The sequence below is a fragment of the Myotis brandtii genome, unplaced genomic scaffold (genome assembly GCF_000412655.1).
Source record: "Myotis brandtii unplaced genomic scaffold, ASM41265v1 scaffold746, whole genome shotgun sequence".
Classification (NCBI taxonomy): Eukaryota; Metazoa; Chordata; class Mammalia; order Chiroptera; family Vespertilionidae; genus Myotis; species Myotis brandtii.
In genome coordinates, this window is record NW_005370976.1 from 25978 (window position 1) to 35894 (window position 9917).

The following is a 9917-nucleotide window of genomic DNA, read 5'->3' on the forward strand; positions in this document are numbered from 1 at the left end:
GCTAAAATAGTCCTGAGAAGAAAGTTCATAGCATTACAGGTCTACCTCAAGAAGCAAATAAAATCTCAAATAAACATTTTCACCCTTACACCCAAAAGAAGTAGGAAAGAACAACAAACAAAGCCCAGAGTAAGTAAAAGGGAAGATATAATAACATCAGAGTGGAAATAAATGACACAGAGACTGAAAAATACAACAAGACAAAAATCTATGAAACCAAGAGCTAGTTCTTTGAAAAGATAAACAAATTTGATGGACATTTAGCCAGACTCATCAAGAAAAAAAAGAGAGAAGACCCAAAAAATAAAATCACAAATCAAAGAAGAAAAGTGACAGAAATAGAAAGGATTGTAAGAAAATACTATGAACAACTACATACCCACATCTTGGACAGCCTGGGTGAAATGGACAAATTCCTGTACACATATGATATTCAAAAACTGAATCAGGAAAAATAAAAAAAGAAACTGAATAGACTGATAACTAATAAAATTGTAACCAAAAAAATAAGATTCATAGGAATAAACTTAACAAGGAGGTAAAAGAGCTATATTCAAAAAACTATAGGATATTGAAGAAAGAAATGGAGAAAGATACAAACAAGTGGAAGCATATACCATGTTCATGGATAGGAAGAATTAACATCATTAAAATGTTCATACTACCCAAAGCAATCTATAGATTATACACAATTCCCGTTAAAATACCAATGCCATATTTCATTCATCTAGAAAAAATATTCCAAAAATTTAAAAAGTCCTTGAATAGCATCAGCAATCTTCAGAAAGAACAAAGTTGGAGGAATCACAATAGCAGATATCAAACTATACTGCAAATCTATTGTAATCAAAACAGGCTGGTACTAATATAAGAATAAGCATATAATTCAATGGAAAGGGCAGAGAACCCAGAAAGAAACTCATGCCTTTATGGTCAATTAATATTCAAAAAAGGAAGCAAGAGCATATAATGGAATAAACACAGTCTCTTTAATATACTATAAATTGTGTTGAGAAAATTGGACAGGTACATGCATAAAAATGACACTAGACCACAAACATATGCCATACATAAAAATGAACTCAAAATGGATAAAAGACTTAAATGTAAGTCACCAAGACATAAAACTCTTAGAAGAAAACATAGGAAATAAAATCTCAGGCATCTTGAGTAGTAATATTTTTACAAATATATCTTCTAGAACAAGGGAAACAAAGGGAAAAATAAATAAATGGAACTATATCAAACTAAAAAGCTTCTGCATAGAAAAAAAAGTCACAAAATACACACACACAAACATCAACAAAATGAAAAGGGAACCCACTGTATGGGAGAACATATTTGCCAATGATACATCAGATAAGGGGTTAATTTCTGATATATATAAAGAACTTATACAACTCAAAACCAGGAAGACAAATAGTCAAATTGAAAAATGGGTAAAGGAACTAAATAGACACTTCACTAAAGAAGACATAAAGATGACCAATAGATATATGAAAATAGGCTAAACGACACCAATCACGAAAGAGATGCCAATTAAATCTACAATGAAATATCACCTCATACATGCCAGAATTTATCATCTATACTAATAATAGAGGAATATGCAAATTGTCTGGGATGCCATCACAGTAACAACTGAACAGCAGGCTGTGTGGGGCAACAAGGCCAGCAGGGGGGTTAGTGAGGGACAACCAAATGACTGAACAAGTAGGCTGCGTGGGGTGACCAAGCCAGCAGGGGGGGAGGGGGCAGTGAGGGGTGACCAGACCAGCAGAGGAGACTTCAGGGAGGGCAGTTAGGGGTGATCAGGCAGGCAGGCAGGTGAGCAGTTAGGAGCCAGCGGTTCCAGATTGTGAGAGGGATGTCTGACTGCCTGTTTAGGCCATATCCCTGGGATCAGGCCTAAACCAGCAGTCAGACATCCCCCCAAGGGGTCCCGGATTGAAGACGGTGCAGGCTGACCTGAGGAGACCCCTACCCCCCGCCCATGCACAAATTTTGTGCACTGGGCATCTAGTCAATAAATAAACAAACAACAAGTGTTGGAAAGATTGTGGAGAAAAGGGAATCCTTGTGTACAGCTGGTGGGAATGTAGACTGGTGCAACCACTCTCAAAAAATGTATAAGTTTTCTAAAAAAATAGTATGGAGTTTTCTCAAAAAATTAAAAAAGGAGCTGCCTTTTGACCCAGTAATCCCACTTCTGGGTATATACATCCTAAGAATACCAAAACACCTATTAGAAAGAATATATGCACTCCTATACTCCTGGCAGTGATATTTACAATAGCCAAGATTTGGAAACAGCCCAAGTGCCCATCAGTAAATGAATGTATAAAAGAGTAGTGTTACAATTACACAATGGATTACTACACCCCTATAAAGAAAGAAGAAACTCTTACCCCTATGACATCATGGATGGACCTGGTGATTAATATGCTAAGTTAAATAGGCCAGTCAGGGAAAGACAAATACCATATGATCTCAGTAATATGTAGAATCAATGAATAAAATACACAGATGAGCAAAATAGAACCAGAGACATGGATACATGGGAGAGTCTGACAGAGGTCAGAGGGGATGGGCGTGAGGAGGTCTGGATAAAAGAAGGTGGAGAGAGTAGCCAAAGAACATATATACATAGCCCAGGACACAGACAACAGAGTGGTTAAGGTCAGGGGAGGGGTGGCGGGGCCTAGGTGGAGGTGGGCAAAGAGATAGAAAATGGAGGCCATCTGTAATATGTCAACAACTAAAAAAAGAAAAAAAAAGTAAAAGCCAAACTAAAGAGTGAAATAAAATATTTGTAATACTTATATCTGGAAAAAGGACTGGTATTCCGATTACATAAATACTTTTGTTCTCTAATATGTAAGAGAATGCAATAAAAAATGAGCAAAAAGTTTGAATTGACAATTCATAAAAGAAGATATTAAATGGTCAACAAACACATGAAAAAATGGTCAACATATTTACTCATTATGGAAACACAAAACTGCAATGCGATAACTAGTTAGGATGCCTTACATTAAAAAGACTGACAGTATCAAATGTCAGGGAGGATGTAGACCCACTAAAAATCTCATACACTTACTGGTAACCACTTTAAAAGGTGTTTGAAAATTTCTTAAATAGTTAAATATGCACCTGCCATACAACTCAGATATATCACTTCCAGGTATCTACCCATGAAAAAGAAAAATATATGTCCATCAGAGATTTGGGAGAAGATATTCATAGCAGCTTTCCCCCATAATTGTTTAAACTGGACATTCCCTAAATAGGTAAACACATAAATAAAATATGATATACAATGACATACTACTCAACAATAAAAGTAGATAACTGCTTATGCATGCAGCAACCTGGTTGAATATAAAAATTATTATGCCAAGTGAAAGAAGCTATCAATAAAATAATACATGAGTGTATTATTCCATTTTTATAAAATACTAACAAATTTATTGCAACAAAAGGCATAGCAGTGGTTGCCTGGGGACTGGCAGAGGGAGGCAGAAATAGCAAAGAGTGCTAGGCATTCTTTGGCATGATGAAAGTGTTTTGTATCTTAACTGTTGGAATTTTTTCAAGGTTTCGATGGTTTCAACTAGGAAAAATTCATCAATGTATACCTTAAATAGGTGCATTTGATTGTGCATAAGTTATTTCTCAATGAAATTAACATCCTATATAATAATCCTATATAATAAAAGGGTAATATGCAAATCGACCCAACAGAGGAACGACTGGTTGCTATGACGTGCACTTACCACCAGAGGGCAGATGCTCAACCAGAAACAGGGCTCACGGCTGGTGAATGTAGCGGCAGTGGCAGGAGCCTCTCCCACCTCTGCAGCACCACTAAGGATGTCTGACTGATGTCTTAGGCCCGCTCCTGCTCCTGGACTGTAAGAGGGTGCAGGCCAGGCTGAGGGACCCACACCCCCAGTGCACACACTTCATACACTGGGCCTCTAGAAAAAAAACAAACATATTTTAAGCCAGATAGAAGAACTCACATGATACCATCTTCTATGTGACCTTTCACTGGGGGTTCATAGAGCCCACTTATATGGGGTATGTGTTCACATTAGACATGTCATTCCTGAAACGAGTGTAACCCCATATTCTAATTTGCTTTCAGACTAGTGAGACTCTGGGATTTTACCTGAAGTATTCTGAAGTCAGATAGCAGGAGAACAATTTTTCCCTTCCCACAGTTTTTTACATTTTTGTACTTGTGTATCTAGTGATTAGTAGTAAATTCCCAGGCTGCAGTTGAAGCATGAGGCATTGTTTTGAGGACAGAAAGGAACTGAACTGGACCTTGTACAGGAGCATCTAAGTGCTTGGGGAGTGTGTGTGGATCATCGAAGCGAGTGAAGAAGAAGGTTCAATCCCTAGAGGCCCAAGGGAATGAAACCCTTTCAGCGCCAGCCTCAGACAGAGATGTGGCTCTCACCAGCAGGGGCCATGCTGTGGGGGGGATATAAATAAGTGCATCCCAAATTGCACCCACCTTCTTTCCAAACCTCTTCTTTTTATTCTCTAACACACTCATCCAATCTCCATCTAACTAGTGTCTCAGGCCCCAAAGAGAGTGATGTTTGACTCTTCTCTCTCCTCTGTCCTTACAATCAGATATTACATCATCATGATTTTCAATCTAATTGACTCACACTCATTGATCTTTTTTCAAATGTATCAATATGCTGGCAGGGGAGCAGTTAGGTGTCAATCAGGCCAGCAGGGGAGTGTTAAGGGGGAGATCAGGCTGGCAGTCAGAGTTGTTAGGGACAATCAGGCAGCCAGGCAGGCGAGTGGTTAGGATCCAGCAGTCCCGGATTGTGAGAGGGATATATCCTGAGGGGTCCCAGTTTGGAGAAGGTGAAGGCTGGGTTGAGGGACACCCCCCCACACCACCAGTGCACGAATTGGGTGCACCGGACCTCTAGTTCAACCATAAAAAGAAGGAAATCTTGCCATTTAACACAACATGGATGAACCTGGAAGGCATTATGCTAAGTGAGGTCAGTCAGAGGACAGGTATGATCTCACTTGTATGTGAAAACTAAAACAAACAAATAGAAACAAAAACAAAGGCATTCACAGAGAACAGATTGGTAGTTTCTAGGGGTGGGGGCTGTGGGGGTCAAATGGGTAAAGGAGATCAAAGGATACTAACTTACAGTGATAAAATGAATGAATCCTGAATATGTAATGTACAGCATGGTGACTCTAGTTGACAATAGTGTATTACTGTATATATTTCAAAGTTGCTAAGAGAATAAAACCCTAAAAGTTCTCATCATAAGAAAAATGTTGTAACTATTGTGGTGATGGATATTAAGTAGACTTATTGTGGTGATCATTTTGTTATATGCATATATCAAATTGATATGTTGAACAACAGAAACTAATATAATATTATATGTCAATTATAGCCCAATAAAAAATTAAACAATTTTTTTTGTTTGCCTCTACATCTGTGCCTTCTAAAAAAACACACATTAAAAAAAATCAGAAAGACTTATCTGTTGTGGCAGGATAATAAGAAGCTAAGAACATTCCTGGGCAAGTGGCATAGGGAAACCAAAACAAGAAAATTAAACAAGGACAAACAATTTGAACAAATTACAGCTGGGTTGTGAATGGCAAGAGCTTGTCTTCCCCATAGAGTTGAAAGCAAATGGTTCATACCTCTCCTCCCTAACCAGAGAATACATAGCTTAAATCACCCTGATCTGAGAAATAGAGAACAGAGACCCAATTAATGCCATTTGTGCCAGTTAAACCCAAGGACAAATGAAGTTAGGGGAACAAAGGACAAAAACCTCATAAAAGCCAGACAGACACAAGATAAAAGTAATGATCAAAGAATGACCCCAAACTCAGTACATTAAAAATGCACCTAGAAACTCATGAATATTCTGCTGAAACCCTCCCCTAATATTCTTGCCCTTAGATAAGAGAGAGAGAGAGAGAGAGAAAATGTCCAGGAGAAAGACTCACTGTGAGTTCTCTCTAGAGCAGTGGTTCTCAAACTTCTGGCCCTTTAAATACAGTTCCTCATGTTGTGACCCAACCATAAAATTATTTTCATTGCTACTTCATAACTGTAATGTTGCTACTGTTATGAATAGTAATGCAAATTCTGATATGCAGGATGGTCTTAGGCGACCCCTGTGAAAGGGTCGTTCGACCACCAAAGGGGTCGAGACCCACAGGTTAAGAACCACTGCTCTAGAGCATGCCCTTGCCCCTTCCCCCTAAACTCTAAGGGTCCCCACGAGACTTGCAACCAGGAGAGAATAGGGCAGCGGCAGCTCATCCTGACTTCCCAGTGAGCTAAGAGCAGCCTGCCTTGGTTCACTTCTTTCCTATGTTTCTAGGGAGCGAAAGGAGAGCACCGCCTAGCCAGCCGTGGGCAAACTACGGCCTGCGGGCCGGATCCGGCCCATTTGAAATGAAAAAAACTAAAAAAAAAAAAAAAGACCGTACCCTTTTATGTAATGATGTTTACTTTGAATTTATATTAGTTCACACAAACACTCCATCCATGCTTTTGTTCCGGCCCTCCGGTCCAGTTTAAGAACCCATTGTGGCCCTCGAGTCAAAAAGTTTGCCCACCCCTGGTAGACTCTCTCCTGTTGCTTCTTCTTCCCTAAGTTCTTCCTGTGTCTCACAGTCCCCAGCTTTAATAAGCATACTCTGAAAATCACCTGGACTGGTGTTGTGAAATCTTTTCTATACAAAGTCAAGAACCCACACACTACAGGCTGGCCTGAGGCAGACTTGCTCTAGGCTATCCAGGCCCGTCCCTGTCCAGTCACATTATTATTCCCTTTGTATTTGGAGATGCTCTTTGGACATGTCGGATTAATGATGCAGAATGGCTTATTGAATTAGAAACTCATCCAAATTTCCTGGCTCTAGCCTTTTTGGGGTATCCATCCACTACTGATGGGGGAAATGGTGATGGAGTCACCTTTAATGTCTTGGAATCCCATTTTTCTCATTTCTCCCCCTAAATAAGTTCCTGTAGGATACTTATTGAACATTGGGCATTAGTTTGCCCTATTTATTTGACTTATTTTTATGAAAGCTGTTGAATCTGTTATCTCTCTCCCTACTGTGGTCCATTGTGGACATTGCATCCTGAAACTCACACTTAAATCATTTATTTACAAAATTTTGAAAACTCTTCATTGGTTTAGGATATCATCACATTACCTGGCCATGACTCTCAAGGCCTCTCATAATCTGACCATAACCCAGTTCCTACACAACCACTCTTTTTCCTCTTCCTACTTTCTAGCTCAGTTTCTTCTCTTAGAATCTACACTCTGCCATCCTTCCTCAACCTCAGTTGTCTTAATCCTGTAAATTGAGGGGATATAGAATACATGTGGCACTTTGGCAAGTGCATTGTTTTGAGCTGAAGGCAATTAAGACCCAGCCAACTCAGGAAAAGCTTTTAACCTCTCTTTTAACTGCTAGAAGAATTACAGAGGGGACCTATACCAGGAAGAGAGCTATCGCTAGAGATACATTTATATGTCAAAAAGACTTATCTGTGTGACACGGTAAACATTTTTTAACCAAACATTTGCTCTTATCATTCTGTGAATTGTCTTTCTCCCCTTTGAAGCTCCAGACTCCTACACCCTTCTCCTTAGCTCAGGATGGTGTATGAGCCTCAATTGCCTGCCTGCCTTTGAATTTTCATGTGTTTTGAGGGCTTCTGTATATACATAATTATATTTGTTTTTTTCCTGTTAATCTGTTTTCTGTCAATTTGATTATTAGACCAGTCAACAAAACTGGAAGGAAAGAAGGGGGTGTAATATGTCTCCAGCAGTAAAGGTTCTGGTACATGTTGGACTCTCTGTTTAACCCTCTGTCACTGCTTAACTCTGTAACCTCAGGTTTGCTGACAACCCAGAAAGCTGGAATGCCACCCAAAGAGAAAGGTCATGTCCCCAGGAAGGAGGTTAATGAAGGTACAGAGTGTGGGTGTTATCTGTTAACTTGGAAATGCATTGTTCTTTCTGGTGACCTACGTGACTACCCACCATACGCTTTGACTATTAAGCCCTATAAAAAAGTCCTTGTTCTGGGAGGAGTGTGGATGATTCTTGGCGGCCACACTAGGGGCTAAATAAAGCTACGTGTAATTTTTTCAGAATCAAACCTGAATTTAGACTTAGGGGATTTCCCCAACACATGGCTTACTGCACAGAAGCTCCCTGACCAATATGACTTATAGATAAGACTCACCCCTGTCCCTTTTCACTTATAATGAGACCAGACCCAAACCATTTAATCATGGTTTTTTTGTCTCAATAAAGATGAACTGAGCTCTTTGCCTCCACTGATCAATCACAACAAACTGCTTGCAAGTAAACCTTAATTCAGCTTCTCTCCTTTCTTCTGTCCCCTGAACTTTGACCCACCCTCCTGCTGATCCAGTCAACAACCCTTCTTTATAGATCCTGCCTAAGAGTCAGCAAACCTCTGGGTCAAATTCTCCCTTTTACCCCACTCCCTCCTCACCTGTTCTTCCCTGTGAAGACAATTCCTTTCTTCGTGGCCTGTGAGATGCTTGCAGCTCTATGGCTGGGTTGTTTTCCACATCACAATAGTCTCCTTCACTTTACTGCAATAATCCTGTCAAATGAAGTCTCTTTTGACTTGTCTAGATTATTTTTATTTGATAATACAGATTGCCAAATTGTTTCATTGCCTGTTGAATAGTTTACTCCCTTTTACCCAGATTTCGAACTGTTTTCTGTGTGTGTTTTTTGGAGCAATGACTGTGCCAGATTCATGTATTGTTGTTCCTGGCACATCTTAATCTGCTGTTTCTCTCACTGTTCCCTATGGCTATTTCCATAAATTTTTGTTTCTAGTTTAGTCCTTGAGTCTGTCTTTGTCTCCCCGTTTTCCTCCTTCTTCACTTACCTGTCTCCTTGAGGTCAGCTCCTGTCTTCAGATCATTCCAGAGAGCCCTGCATGGAGAGGAGGTTCCTTCCCAGAGCCTGGTAAACTGCTGACTCTGACCTCCAGCTGAGACTTAGGCTCTGCTGTGGTGGAGGTGCCTGAATTTATACCCCAAGAGGATGAAAAAAAGTGGTTTCACTTTTGGTTTTGCTGGTTTTTATTTTCTTTCCAAAAAATCAGCTGACTAAAAGGAATTCTGTTTATTTATTTTCTTGTGATTCTTTGATTTAAAATTACTGTAATTAGAAGACTAATTAATTGTGTGTGTGTGTGTGTGTGTGTGTGTGTGTGTATGTGAGCCAATGAGGGTTTGGCAAAACACAAGATTAAAAACACACATCACAAATAGGATAGAGAGAGAATGTGGGGGGAGACATGGGTACATTTTGCAGATCAGTGATTTCCTCTGCTTTGGTGTTCTAATTCTCATGTAACTTAAGGACAAAGGGAGAAGCATGCTCCCAGTGCTAATGAAATCTGTTAGTTTTTATTTCAGTAAAGGACTTTTATGCTAGAACTAGTAGCCCAGTGCACGAAATTTGTGCACATTAAAAGGGAATTAATTTCTCTAACCATTTTGGCTCAGTGGATAGAGCATAGGCCTGTGGACTCAAGAGTCCCAGGTTCGATTCCGGTCAAAGGCATATATACCTTGGTTGCAGGCACATAACCAGTGGGGAGTGTGCAGGAGGCAGCTGATTGATGTTTCTAACTCTCTATCCCTCTCCCTTTCTCTCTGTAAAAAATAAATAAAATATTTTTTTAAAAAGGAAATTAATTAGCAGAGATATTTTAATATTGCTATTTGCCCTTTCTCTATAATAGAAGTGTGAGAGATGACAGGAAATTAGTAAAATGTATATGAAAATAATATATAAATTTATTAATAAATAAACAGTAACAAAAGG

General features: G+C 39.4%; 1 long non-coding RNA gene across 1 annotated transcript; it reads right to left on the minus strand.

Moving 5' to 3' along the window:
* Nucleotides 1-3946: 3946 nt before the first annotated feature.
* On the minus strand, nucleotides 3947-9104 carry LOC106724198. The gene is made up of 3 exons (XR_001359945.1): nucleotides 8971-9104; nucleotides 8563-8676; nucleotides 3947-3980 (listed from the first exon to the last, which is right to left on the minus strand). It is a non-coding gene; the product is annotated as an uncharacterized LOC106724198 (long non-coding RNA).
* Between the last annotated feature and the right edge of the window lie 813 nt (nucleotides 9105-9917).